The sequence below is a fragment of the Cupressus sempervirens genome, chromosome 4 (assembly GCF_028749045.1).
Source record: "Cupressus sempervirens isolate cs-2001-9-10 chromosome 4, ASM2874904v1, whole genome shotgun sequence".
Lineage (NCBI taxonomy): Eukaryota > Viridiplantae > Streptophyta > Pinopsida > Cupressales > Cupressaceae > Cupressus > Cupressus sempervirens.
In genome coordinates this window covers 243,839,599-243,854,945 of record NC_143121.1, presented here as the reverse complement: position 1 = coordinate 243,854,945, position 15,347 = coordinate 243,839,599, and positions in this window count along the sequence as shown.

Below are 15,347 nucleotides of genomic sequence, written 5' to 3'. Positions count from 1 at the left end.
TTCTCATGAAGCGTTTATTTAATATGAAAATGTTAGAAGGTGGATCTTTTGCATATCGTTTAAATGAGTTTGATACTATTAGTGGTCAATTATCTTTAGTGGGTATTCATTCTGATAAAGAAATTAGGGCTCTCTTCATTTTGTGTTCTTTGCCTAAAAGATGGAATGGCTATGAGTAAAATTTTTTTGGGATCTAATATCCTAAAATATGATGATGTGATCAGTGTTATTTTAAATGAGGAAACTTGTAGGAAAACCTCAGGTGGATCTACATTAGGAAGTGCTTTGAATGCACAAAGTTGAGACAGAACGAATGAGAGAGGAAGTAATTACGAAAATCGTGAAAAATCAAAAGAGAAGAGGTCTTAATTGAGAGGACCAAATGACTACTATACTATGGTAAAATAGGGCATAAAAAGAAAAAAATGTTGGACTTGAAAGGAAAATGAAGGAGATAAACCAAATGGAGGCAAGGAGGCAAATGTGGTAAGTAACAAATCCAAAGAGGATGCTTTGCTTCTCTCTTTAGAAAGTGTTGATGATTCATGGGTTTTAGATTTTGGTGCTTCATTTCATGCTACACTTCATAGAGGTTGTTTCATTGATTATGTCCAAGGAGATTTCAAACTTATTTATTTGGGGGATAATGAACCCTATCAAATTGGTGGTAAGGGAAAAGTTAAGATTAAGTTGCAAAATAGGAATCATTGGCTCCTACACAAGGTAAGACATGTTCCAAGGCCGAGTAGGAATTTAATTTCAGCAGGGAAACTCTATGATGAGGTTCGTGTAGTCAATTTTAATGATAAAAATTGGAAGGATTTAGAAGGTTCACTTGTAGAAAAAGGTGTGAAAATAGGCACCTTATATCTTTGTATAGGTCATATTATTCCTTCTACTTTAATTGTTTTAGAGAAACATGAATGTTTAGGAATAGTTGTTGCAGTTGAGCAGGGAGAACAAATATCTATTGTACATTTTGAGACAACACTATGGCACAAAAAACTTGGGCACATGAGTGAGAAAGGTATGAAAGTACTTCATATGAAGAAATTTTTACTAGGTCTAAAATTTGTTAATATGGATTTATGTGAAAGTTGTGTGTATGGAAAACAAAAGAGAGTGAGTTTTGTGAAGACTAGGAAGGAAAATAAAAAGGAGAAATTAGAGCTTGTGCATACCAATGTATGGGGACCAGCTCAAGTATCTTCCCCTGGTGGCTCTCATTATTATGTTACATTTATTGATGATACAACTAGAAAAGTATGAGTTTATTTTCTTAGACAGAAATATGATGTATTTCAAACTTTTAAGAAATGGAAATGCTTGGTTGAAAATGAGATTTATAAGACATTAAAATGTCTATGATTTGATAATGATGTTGAGTATTGCAGTCATGAATTTGAAGATTATTTCTCCAATAATGGTATTCGTAGACAAAAAACTATTCCAAGGACTCCATAGGAAAATGGAGTGGCTGAATGCATGAATATGACTATAATGGAACGTGCAAGGAGCATGAGGTTGCATGCTAGGTTTCCCTTACACATGTGGGTGGAGGCTATCAATACTATTGTATATTTTATTAATAGAGGTCCCTCTATTCCTTTGGGTTGTGGTATTTCAGAGGAAGCATGGACTAGTAAGATGGTGAGTTATTCTATTCTCAAAACCTTTGGTTGTGAAGCATTTTCTCATATAGATTCTAAAAATAGAACCAAGCTGGAAGCTAAGTCAAAGAAATGTGTATTTGTTAGATATGAAATTAATAAATTTGGTTATAGGCTTTGAGATTTTAGAAATTATAAAATTGTAAGAAGCAGGGATGTCATGTTCAATGAGAAAGTGTTTTATAAAGATCTATTGTAGAAACATGAGAAGAAAGAAGATGATTATGTTGTGTTGGATGATATTCACAAAGATGATGTTCCAACAATTCCTCATGATGTGCAACAACCACAAAAACAAATGCCACACACACTAGTAAATATTAGACAGTCAACAAGGCTAATTAGACCTCCAAAAATATTTTCTCCCTCTTCGTATTCTATTTTAGTAATAGATGCTAGTGAACCTGAATGTCATGATGAAGCTATGCAGGTGGATACTAAGATTCAATGGGAGTCTGCAATGAAATATTAAATGGACTCTTTGTTGAAAAATAAGGCATGCAATTTATGCAAGTATCCTGCAAGTAAAAGGCTTTTACAGAATAAGTGGGTTTATATATTGAAAGAATAGGAAAGAGGTAAGACAAGATTTAAAGCCAAGTTAATTGTAAAAGGATTTTCACATAAAAAAGACATTGATTTTGATGAGTTATTTTCTCTTGTTCTTAAAATGACTTCTATTCATACTATTTTAAGTATTGTGGCTACTAAAGATTTGCATTTGGAGTAGGTTGATGTTAAAATAGCCTTTCTTCATGGTGATTTGGATGAAGAGATATATATGGTACAACCTCAGGGATTTGAGGTCAAGGGTAAGGAGAACTTAGTGTGCAGATTGAAGGAAAGTTTATATGGCTTGAAGCAAGCACCTTGACAATGGTATCAAAAATTTGATAGGTTTATGCATGAGCATGGATACAATAGGTGTCATTCAGATCATTGTGTTTACTTTAAGAATTTGGATGATGATAGCCACATTATTTTATGTTTATATCTTAATGATATGCTTGTAGCTAGGTCTAACATGGATCATATTAAGGGGTTGAAACACTAGTTATCGCATGCATTTTCTATGAAAGATTTGGGGGTAGCAAAACAAATCCTTGGTATGAAGATTTGAAGAGATAGGAAGAACAGGAAATTGACTTTATTTTAGACTTATTATATTGAGAAAATGTTGCAACATTTTTCTATGGAGAAGGCTAAAGCTGTTAGAACACCTTTACCTATTCGTTTAAAGTCGACTAAGGAGATGTGTCCCAAGACATAAGAAGAGGTGGAAAAGATGTCTAATGTACCTTATGCTTCTTCTATAGGAAGCTTGATGTTTGCTATGGTATGTACAAGGCCATATATAGCACATGCAGTGGGAGTTGTTAGCAAGCATATGAGTCATCTAGGGCTTGAGCATTGGAATGCAGTTAAATGGATTCTTAGATATTTGAAAGGAACATCAAGTAAGTGTTTACACTTTGGGGGCTCTACTAGTGATTTATAGGGCTATGTTGACTTAGATTTGGTAGGGGACATTGATACCAGGTAGAGTACTTCAGGTTATGTATTTACTATTGGTGGGGCAGTCATGAGCTGGGTTTCTGGGTTACATAAGGTTAATACTTTATCCACTATAGAGGTAGAGTATGTTGTTGCTAATAAGGCAGCCAAGGAGATGATATAGCTTTAGTTCTTCTTGGAAGAATTGGGACACCCTCAGAAGGATAATTATTTGTTTATAGATAGTTAGAGTGTTATTCATCTTGCAAAGAATTCTACTCTATGTTCAAAGACCAAACACATATAGTTGTGGTACCATTTTATTCAGTTAGTTCCAGATGACAGCTAGTTAAATCTAGACAAGATACATACAAATGATAATCCAGTGGATATGTTTACAAAGGTAGTGATAAGGGAGAAGCTGAATTCCTCTTCAACTTTGGTTGGTCTTCTAGACTGAACATGAATAAAAGAACAACACAATCTAGGGTGGTTTGATCCAATGGGAGTCTCATGTGGTAGTGATATTGCTATAGGATCAGTCTCCAAGTTTGTGGTGACTAATTAGGGAAGTAATATACATACTTCATAAATTATTTAGGGTTTGGGGCATCGGCCCAATTTTTTTGGGCTACTATTCGCCAATGGATAATATTCACCAATTTATGCCTAACTTGTTGTATCTAGTTTTAACCCTAAAGCAACAACAATACTTGTATAAAAGGGCTTAGGGTTAGGGATTGTTTTATAACATGTGATGCAAAAATTGGTTCTTGCGGTGATATTGAGCTGTAAGGGATTACAAATTGTAATTAGGTTGTAGTCATTGGATTATAATAATATTGGACTTGTTGTTTGGTGGATGTAGCCTAGGGTTTGGGTGAATCATGTTAAATCTTGGTGTCTTATGCTCTTTTCTATGTGATCTATTATTTTCTAATATTGTTTATATTTACATATAATTATTATTTCTATCTAAGACTTAATCCTAACAAATAAGTTACCTTTTTTTTGTTTTGCAGACCTAACTAGATTTCCTTTTCCATCCAATAGCTCAGCCTTCCCATTCATGAATTCTACCTTGAATCTATTTTTATTCAACCATACCACATTCAATAGATTATGCTTTAGCCCTTTAATCCAATAAGCATTATCACATTTAAGTTCATTGGTTAGTGAGATACAAACTTTTGCCTTTTTGCAACATGGTTGATTGTTTCCAAATCTCACACTTCCACCATCATAATATTCCATATGTTCAAACTTTTTTTTTTCACCATTCATATGATATGAGCAACCACTATAAATAATCCATGTATCATTTTTCCTAACATGAGAGTTAAGTGTCATTTTATCTCCTTCATCATTAGATTCATGTTTTACAACAATATAAACCATTTCATCATCTTCACTACTATTTGAATCCTTAGCCATATACAAAGATTTATTACCTCTGTCCTTGTAGTCCTTGAAATCCTTTTTACCTTTGTACTTGTTTTTCTTCTTTTCATCTTTGTCTTCTTTTTTTGGGCACCTTGCAATAATGTGTCCAACTTCTTCAAAAGAGAAATAGATTAGAGGGATTTTACCTTTATACTTTCCTTTGCCTTTGGGATACCTTCTTTCAATCAATGCTTCAAAGGCATCAAGATCACTATAAGAACTATCTTTCTCTTCACTTTTGGATTTTCTACTTTTAGACTTTTTAGCTTTCTTTTTGAATGATACCTTGGCTTCAAATGTAGACTCAAGATTGCTAGAACTAGGAGTATAATTATCATAGTTATCTAGTTCAAATGTGGTCAATCTTCCAACTAGAGCACCCAAAGTTATTTTTGTCAAAAAATCTTGCACCCTTGTCCAAATTTTTTACCTAAGGACAACCTTGTGAAACATGGAAACAACCTCCAAGCTGTGGGACTTAAACTATGAGGTTGAGTCTCTATAGAAGATCGACTTCCTTTGCTCTCAGGATGCACCTAAACTACATGTGAAGAAGAAAAGGGAGGAGGAATACATGAAATAAACTACCTAATCTATTCTAAGGAGGTGATGCACCAAAATAGAGTGTTCAATCCTACCTCTTCCTATATATGCATACTTGAACTATTACAATATCAAAGATATATAGATTCAGACTTGCTTAAACCCTACAATCACATGTAGATTAGACAACCATAATGAATACCACAAGGAAAGAAGAAAATTCACTTATATATCATTTACAGGTCAAAAGGGACATGATCATGCAAATTGTAGATAGCCACAGAATATTGAAGAAAGGCAAATAGATCTTGCACAGTACATCGATGGCTAAAAGAGATAAGGCCTAATGTCATGAATAGCTTAGAGGCAAAGGGAATTTATAATGTGAAACATGCCAAAGGAAGCAAAGAAGAATTTGACCAGACCTATAGAAGGGCTACCAAATGTTCTTTTATAGCATGACTAGATATTTCTGACTAAGAACCACTTCACAACCACTACATCCAACCATTATTGAAAATCTAGAAAATATTTAATCATGGTACAAAACTAGATGCTTGGAAACTTGTACAATGTACACCAAAAAAAGCTTTGAAAGGTCAAGAACAGTGGCCATTAACTGTTGACTAAGTAGATGGATCAACAAGTAGTGGTGGAGTGTTCTTTTGCATTTATCAGACCTGGGGAATGATAAAAGTGGTTATAGGAGATTGAAAAGATTGGATCTATCATCAAAGAGTTGCTTCCTCTATCATAAGTGTGCCAAATTAGATGTGTCATTGGTCAACAAGAGTCAAAGCATCAGGGCTTTCCACGTGGTCCAATCATCTTTTACCATTCTACCACTCTACAAAATCTTCCTACTTTGATTGCCTATGATCGTAGCTTTGCCACTACCTTTCTTTATTAATAGTTATTGCTTGCAAAACCATGACTAATTGACTATTGCTTCTTCATTTCTTTCCCTTGAAATCTTTTATTGGTTGTTGTGACCTTGCGAACACTGAGATCTTGATCACATTCACACCATCTCCATTGTGACTTGAGGTTTACCTCCTAACCTTACGACTGAGCGAAACAAGGAAGTCACTAGATCACAACTCTAATCATAGCTTCCTCATAACATGTTATGATAGCACACTAGCCATAGATCTAAAATATCTAATGGTGTGAAATGCATCCTTAAAATATTAAAGATTTTGCCCCTATCACATTGTTGCAACCTAAACCATAGTATGTCAAATTAACTTTACAACCAAGTGAACACAGTGAAATCATGTTGTCAGGGCATGAACCTTAGTTAAGCCAACTAACTCTGACAATTTGAACACAATGTAATCATACCTTCACCACTTGAACTCTAGTTAGCGCTTAACCCATCGTGACTGAGCAAAACCAAAGGTTGATCACATGGTCACAACTTGAAATGTTTCAAAGGCATACATGAAATAAGGCCATGAGACTTAGGATAAAAGACATGGTCAGTGTTAAATTATTTCATGAAAACCCTTTAATAGTTGAATTTTGGAAACCCTAGGTGACCGTTGAGTGGCCTATCATTGGAATTTGATTTTTTGGTAGGAGGATATTCTTGGTTAACATTTCTAGCGACTTAGAGGGGATGCAAGCTTTCTTGGCATAAGACCATTAACCACTAAAGATCCATTTGGCTATAGAGTCTTTGAACTCTAAAAAACCTATCTATTTCATCACCTTTGCCGCATTTTGAGCCATAAACATGCCCTTCTATCTCTATAACTTTGAAAAACTAGAATCAAAACTCTTTGCAACAAAATATGTACTTGATGCTTCTTGGAAAATAGGAACAAATAGAAAGTAAACTACTCTAGCTATGTACATGAAAAAATCATTCTTATCAAAAATAAGGCTTGAGATATATTCCATTGATTGGAATAGGCAAGATTTCACCATTAGACCTACTTAAATAGAAAGAATTAGCTTTCTTGCAACTAATGATCACATAGGGACCACTCCATAGTGCATCATATTTTGAATGTCTTCCTACCTTCACTCTATCTACATCCCACTTCAACATAAGATCACCCTCTCTAAATTTTTTGAACTTAGCCTTCTTATCAAAGCTTTTCTTTGCCTATTGTTGATGTTTTTCCAAGTTTGTATTGCTTGTTGTCTCTTATCCTCCAATTCCATCAATTCTGCCATCCTTAATATCATAGCATCATTTTTTATTAGTTCCAATTGATGGGCTAATTCTAGGGATGGAAACTCCAATGAGATAGGAAGCCTTGCTTCCCTACCATATACCAACATATTTCATATAGCCTTTTTAGGTGTTATTCTATCACCCCAAAGGGTTGTTCTCAATCTCTAGTGCCAACACCTTTGATTATCTTCAATAGTTATTTTCATTATCCTAATCAGATTCTTATTGGATGACTCAGCCAAACCATTACATTGTGGGTAGTAATTGAAAGAAGTGCTTAGGCGTATTCCATGATCAATCACCCATGCAAAAATCTGAGCTCCTACAAATGATTTTTCATTGTCTAAAATTATGGTGGAAGGGGCACCAAACCTTGTAACAAGTCCATCTAAGAATTCAACAACTAAATTCCCAATAGCATGTTTTAATGCAATTACCTTTGTCAACCTATTAAAGCAATCTATAGCAACAAGAATTCATTTATGACTAGAGCTAGAAGGATAATTAATATGACCAATAAAATCTAATCCTAGTTGGGAAAAAGGTTGATTCACTTGAATAGGATGAAGTGGAAGAGTTACAAGCCTTTACTTACCTAAAAAGAAAGCACATTTTTCACATTTTTTAACATACCTATGAAAATCATGGAATAAGGATGGCTAATAATATCCTATCCTCATTATCTTCATACCAGTTGTTCTTGCTGAAAAGTGGCCACCATCAAGACCATCATGAAGCTCCTTAATCATCCTCTCTACTTGATATACACCAATACATCTTAACAAAGCTCCATTGAAATCCTTCCTAGATAAAATACCATCAACTATGGCATAAGGAATGTACTACAATCTGAACTGTCTCCTTTTTTCCCTATCCAATCCCTAAGGATATTCATTTCCTAATAAGGTCATCATGTCATCTATCAAACTCCTTGGATTGTCATCTCTCGCCTCCTATTGTTCTATCAACACCAAGGCGACTTCTTCATCTAATTCATGAGATGAGATTGTCTTCTTGCATAGTCCCTTCCCTCTTACCAACCTGGTGATATGGATGTCCACATCATACTCCATTACCTTTGTGATCTAACCTACCCCTTTCTCACTACTATCTTTCCTCAATAGAAAATATTTAAAACTTGCATGAGGGACTAATAAGTGGATCTTATTGTGGGATAGAAGATGTCTAAATTTCTTCAAAGATCTTATGAATACAAGGGCTTTCTTCTCCACATAGCTATATTTTTCTTCATAATCCTTCAACCTTTCACTAAATAAAGCAATAGGCTATTCTTCATTCTTATCATTCAATTGAGTCAAAACAATAGAAATACTTGACTCACCTCCTAATGTGTGAAGAATCAAATCCTCATCAAAATTTGGATTGATGAGAGTAGGGGCTAAGGCTATGGCTTCTTTGATCTCTTCAAAACTTTCTTTCCCTTCCTTGGTCCATGAAAAGACCATATTATTTTAAGCATAGTTGTAAGAGGTTTCACCATGGTAGCTAAGTTAGGAATAAATCTCCTCACAAAATTTATTTTACCAAGAAAACTTTGTATAACTTTCTTATGATGAGGAAGGGAGAGAGAAAGTATTTCTTTTGTTCTTTTTGGATCAATGGTCAAACCATCCTTAGATACAATGTGTCCTAACAATTTTCCTTGATTAGTGGAAAAGATACACTTGCTTGGATTCAAAGATACTCCATACTCCCTACATCTTATAAATACTTGTCTGAGATGACCAAAATGATCTGCTACATTCTTTTAATCCACCATGATATCATCAAGGTAGACCAACACAAACCTTTCAATTATGTTTTTGAAGGCCATCTCCATTTCCTTTTGAAATGTGGCACCTGTATTTATTAGTCCAAAAGGTATTTTACCATAGGCATAGGCACCCCATTTGGTGGTGAAAGTAGTTTTATACCTATCAACCTCCTTGACTAACACTTTGTTATAACCTGAAAATCTATTCAAGAAAGAGAATCTCTCTAAATCACTAACCTTAGAAAATATATGTCTTGTAGAAGGGATAGGGTGATGATCCTTAAGGGAGGCTTGGTTAAGATCCCTAAAATCTACACATAGTCTGATTTCTCCACTCTTCTTCCTAACATGGACAAGGTTAGCTACCCAAGAGGAATGCTTCATAAGGAAAATGATATTGGCCTCAATTGGTTTAGATAGATCTTTTCTCATTAATGTCTCAATCTTGGGATTTAGTAGTCTCTGCTTTTGCCTAACAGGTTTGACATCATCAACTAAATATTTGGTATGTTATGACAGACTTGGGTCAAAACCCTTTAAATCAGCATATGTCCAAGAAAATACATCATTAAATTCTTGACATAGATGAAAAAAACTTTCTTGCTCAATTTCAAAACACACCTTCCCCATGTTTAGCATTCTTCCATCAACAACTGCAACTAGCATATGATCATCTTTGTTTGTAGCAAGGTTCATGCTTCTATCCCTTGCTTAGTCATTAGAATAGAAGACAATTTCTAAAGTAATAAGACCCTTAGGTAACTTATTGGAGTTGAGTTTGATGATTTGATCATCATATTGGTCATGCAATCTCAATTGATTTCTATCTGAGAACCCTGCTTCATTCTACAAGAAACTTACAATTTTTGCATTAGATTCAAAGACCTATCAGTTGATATTATTATCAGGTACAATAGGTCTAACCACCACTTTAATCTTCTATCTCTTCTCATCTTCAAGGTTCCTTGGGACATCATAAGACATATCCACTACTGCAAATCTACCAGTATGTCTATTTCCTTTTCTAGGGATACTTTGAATATTAAATGAAGCACAACTTTCAAGAAAATCCCATACTCTATGTTTATAAGACTTCAGCAAATCATTCTTGGTGATATTTTGATTCCTCACCTAATTAACCACCAACTTGATATCTCCATATATGCTTAAGACTTGGATTACTCTTTTTTGAGCAAGTAGGAAACCCTAAATTTATGTGTCATACTCGGCCACATTATTGGTACAATTGAATTGAAGCCTAAATGAGAAGTAGTACCTTTCTAGTATAGGAGAAATCAACATCACACTAGCCCTTGATCCATTTATATTTTTTGATCCATCAAAGTACATACTCCATGTCTCACTTGTGTCTTCTTTGTTCTTCATCAAGTTAGGGATGAGAGTAACTTTTTCTGATATATAATAAGTACCAAGGCCTGTCTCCAAGGTTTTTGATATAGGATCAAATTGATATGCATTGGCCCATTCATCTAAGAGGAAATTAGATATCTCTACTAGAGAACTAGCAAGCTTGTTTGTTGTGTCATTTTCATCTATCTCTAGGAGGGTGCAGTTCATAGCTTTGGTTCCATACCTTGTTCTAAAAAACATGTATGACCAATCAGAGGATATGTAACCACCTATTTGGGTGGTGAAATATCTTGAAAGACAAATGGAAAAGTTTGGTTTAACCTTAACAATTGATATATCTTGAACTATAGTACAACCCAGGCATGCATGTAGGGCCATTTCAACATTCCTAAGGATTCCTATAGTTTTGATAGTACTACCATTGAACTACAATACATCCTTAACAATGGGTTCATATTTCATTTCTAAGATATCAACAACACACTTAGGCATTACTAAACTACTAGCCCCTGAATCAATCATGTAGTTGTAGAGTAGCTTATCTCCTATAATTAAATAGACATAAAAAGGAGGAGGTTTGGTTTTAGTACTTGCTTCTCCTTCTTTGTTTGGTTGCACTAGGCTTGTCACACTCTCCTCTCTAGGTAGTTGATCTTTGAGTTCAATGCTTTCTAATTCTTGTTGTAGTAACTTCTTTTGTGATGGTATAGTAGCAACAATATCCCACCTAAAATATTCACATTTGTACTCTTCATTTGTTCTACCACATTGAATAATGCATTAGGTTTTTTAATAGAAAACTTGGGAGTTACATGTGTAGGAATTACAGATGGAACAATTTTAGGTTTATTCACATCTCCTTTGCTATATTTTGTCTTTTCTACCAAGGAGAATTAGTAGGTTGATTAGTACTATTTTGATGGGAAACTATTTGTACATGAGGCACTATACTTAATTTTGAAGTTTGATTGGGAGGAGGAGGAGTAACATCTTCAACAGCTCTTCTCTTGCTCCTAATATTATAAGCACAAGAATCTTGGTTTACATTACAATGCTCTTTTACCTGATGGTTTATGAAAGAACAACCACCCTGCTAAAAAGTATTAGTGGGTTGATTAGCATTGTGTTCTGAGTAACTACTTGCTTTGGCATAGTTAATGCCAAGATTTTTCCTTCTGACACATGCAATATCCAGAGAAGTAGTTACAAGAAGAGCAGAAATATTGATCTTGGGCAAGATTTTTCTAAGGGACTAAGCCCTATTTAGGTTGGTATTTGTAGTCTGGGGGTGGTCGATAGGTCTATTCTAATTTCAGGAGTGGTCGATAGGTCTATTCTAATTGTAGGGAACATGACTTTAGTTTGGAGGTCTATAATACATAGGACCTTGATACTAGAGATGGGAAGGTTTTTTATTTTGTGCTTGTTGCCTCTTCATATTCACCAACTCATTGCCCATTTTTTGCACTACTACACTATTGTCCTCCATCTTCTTTTCTTGATCCTGCATCCTCGTATCCACATTCTGCATTAGTGTCTACATCATATCCTCAATCCTATAAAATACATTAGAGGATGTGGAGGCTATTAGGACCACAACAAGAGGTTGACTTGTAGAGGAAGTATGAATAGGGGCTATAGTAGGTTGATAATTGGGCATGTCAAGGAAGAAAGGCATTGGGGGTCTTGGAGCTAACTTACCTCCTTATATCAAGATATTTTCTACTCTTATGACAACCTCATAAGGATTTGGTAAATTTTTCCCTCCCATAGATTGAAAAGTGGTAGTAGTATCACTATTAAAGGCTCTGAGGTAATACAAGAATGCATTACCAAGAGAAGACTTTACTACAGTAGATATTCTATCCCATGTCTTCTAAAATCTATAAATAAAATTAGTCATACATTCATGGGGTGCTCTCATGATAGTAGGTGATCACTTTTGTCCTCAAAATGCTTGCATAGGGCTGCTCCTAACCCATCCCAATCAGCAATAGAATTATGAGGCAAGCCTCTATACCATTGTAGCACTTTCCCCTTAAAAGATGAAGCCAAAAGTCTAACAACAACATCGTCCCTAGATATTTCATGTATATTACAAATATTTTCAAACTCTTGGATGTGTTCTAACAAGGAGATCGAGGTTTCACCAGCAAAATTAGGTATACTTTTAAGAGTTGATACTAGTATGTCATGCATTGGGGCTAATAGGAGAGGACTTCCACTATTAAAGGTGGCAAAGGCATGAGCTCTAGCCATGTAAGCAAGTGATTAATTGAGATGAGAAAATGGTATTCTAGGTTGAAATCTAACAAAAAGAGGAGTGGAGATGGATCTTATAGGGGTATGTGTTACTATTGCACTCCTAACTAGTGATAGAGATACCCTAGCCTTTCTTCTTGGATTAGAAAATGAAAGCTCCTGGTATTGGAACTTACCCCTAGAAGATTCCCTTGTTTCAACTTTGGGCATGAATCACAACAACTTGGTCTAGAAACTAGATGTGGAATGGAGTAGAGTCACCAAGTGCTTGGATATGAGCCTCTTGAAGGCTTAAAAATACTAAGAATAAGACTATATTCTTAGCATGTATTGGAACTTTCCTTCTTTGAAACTAGTGAACTTGATTCTAAGTATTGTCCCACTAGGTGTGTCAAAAACTATTGTCACAAAATCTTGCACCCTTGTCCAAAGTTTTTACGTAAGGAAAACCTTGTGAAACATGGAAATAACCTCCAAGTTATGGTATTTGAACTATGAGGTTGAGTCTCTGGAGAAGGCTAGCTTCCTTTTTTATCAGGATGCACCTAAACTACACTTGAAGAAGAAAAGGGAGAAGGAATACATGAAAGAAACTACCTAATCTATTCTAAGGAGGTGATGCACCAAAATAGAGTGTTCAATCCTAGCTCTATCCATATATGCATAGTTGAACTATTACGATATCAAAGATATATAGATTCAGACTTGTTTAAACCCTACAATCACATGTAGATCAGAAAACCAAAATGAATAACACAAGGAAAGAGAAAATTCAAGTATATATCATTCACTGGTCCAAAGAGATACAATCATGCAAATTGTAGATAGCCACAAAATATTGAAGAAAGGCAAATAGATCTTGCACAGTACATCAATGGCTAAAAGAGATAAGGAAGAATATCATGAATAACTTAGAGGCAAAGGGAATTTACAATGCACATGTGAAACATGCCAAAGAAAGTAGAGAAGAATCTAACAAGACCCTTAGAAGGGCTACCAAATGTGCTTTTATAGCATGGCTAGATATTTTTGACTGAGAACCACTTCACAACTACTACATCCAACTATTATTGCAAATTTGGAAAATATCTAATCATGCTACAAAATTGGATGCTTGGAAATTCACTTGTACACCAAATAAAGCTATGAGAGGTCAGGAACAGTGGCCATTAACTTTTTGACTGAGTAGATGGATCAACAGGTGGCAGTGAAGTGTTCTTTTGCATTTATTAGACCTAGGGAATGATGAAAGTGGTTACAGGAGATCAAAAATATTAGATCTATCATCAAGGAGATGCTTCCTCTATCATAAGTACACCAAATCAGTTGTGTCATTGGTCAACTAGAGTCAAACCATCAGGCCTTGCCACGTAGACCAATCATCTTTTACCATTTTGCCACTCTACAAAGTCTTCCTGCTTTGACCACCCATGATTGCAACTTCACCACTACCTTTCTTTATTAACAATTATTGCTTGTGAAACTATGACCAACTAACTATCATTTCTTCACTACCTACCCTTGACATCTTTTATTAGCCACTACAACCTTGTGAAGATTGAGATCCTAACCATATTTGCATTGTCATCATTGTGACCCAAGGTTTACCTCCTAACCTTGTGACTGAGAGAAATAAGGAAGTTTCTTGATTGCAACTCTAACCATAGCTTCCTCATAACATGCTATGATAGTGTGCTAGCCATAGATTTGAAAGATCTAATGGTGTGAAATGCATCCTTGAAATATTGAAGATTTTTCCCCTATCGTACTGTCACAACCTAAACCATAGTATGTCCAATTAACTTTGCAACCAAGCAAACACAGTACAATCATGTCATCAAGGCTTGAACCTTAGTTAAGCCAACTAACTCTATGATAATAAGTACATAATGTAATCATGCCCTCAGGGCCTAAACTTTAGTTAAGCCAACTAACTCTGCGATAATACGAACACAATGTAATCATGCCTTTGCCACTTGAATTCTAGTTAGCGCTTAACCCATCATGACTGAGTGAAACCAAAGGGTGATCGCATAGTCATAACTTGAAATGTTTCAAAGCCATGCATGAAATAAGGTTGTGAGACTTCAGATAAAAGACATAGCTAATGTTACATTATTTCATGAAAACCATTTAATATTTGAATTTTGGAAACCATAGGTGACTGTTGAGTGGCCTATCATTTGAATTTTATTTTTTTGGTGGGAGGACATTTTTGGTTTACAATTATCTTGTTGTTTGGATCATATCTCATTTCTTGAATAGCAGTCACTCTAATTGCATAGATGGGAAGAAGGGTTTTGAGTACCTTGCTTACCACTGTTACATCTTCAATTGTTCCTCTAGAGGCTTTGATAACATTGATACTGGCTTTGATTCTCCCAACATATTTTGTAATGTTTTCATCCTCTCTCATTTTCATCTAATCAAATTGACCTCTCAAGCTTTTTGCCTTGGCTCTTTTTACATTATCATCATCTTCATAGATATCCTTCAGTTTGGTCCACACGTCATGAATAGTAGAATATCCTTTGACCTCATTAAACTCATCATAGTTGAGAGTTGATGCAATGTCAATCAGCATGATGTTATGATTTTTCTTTTC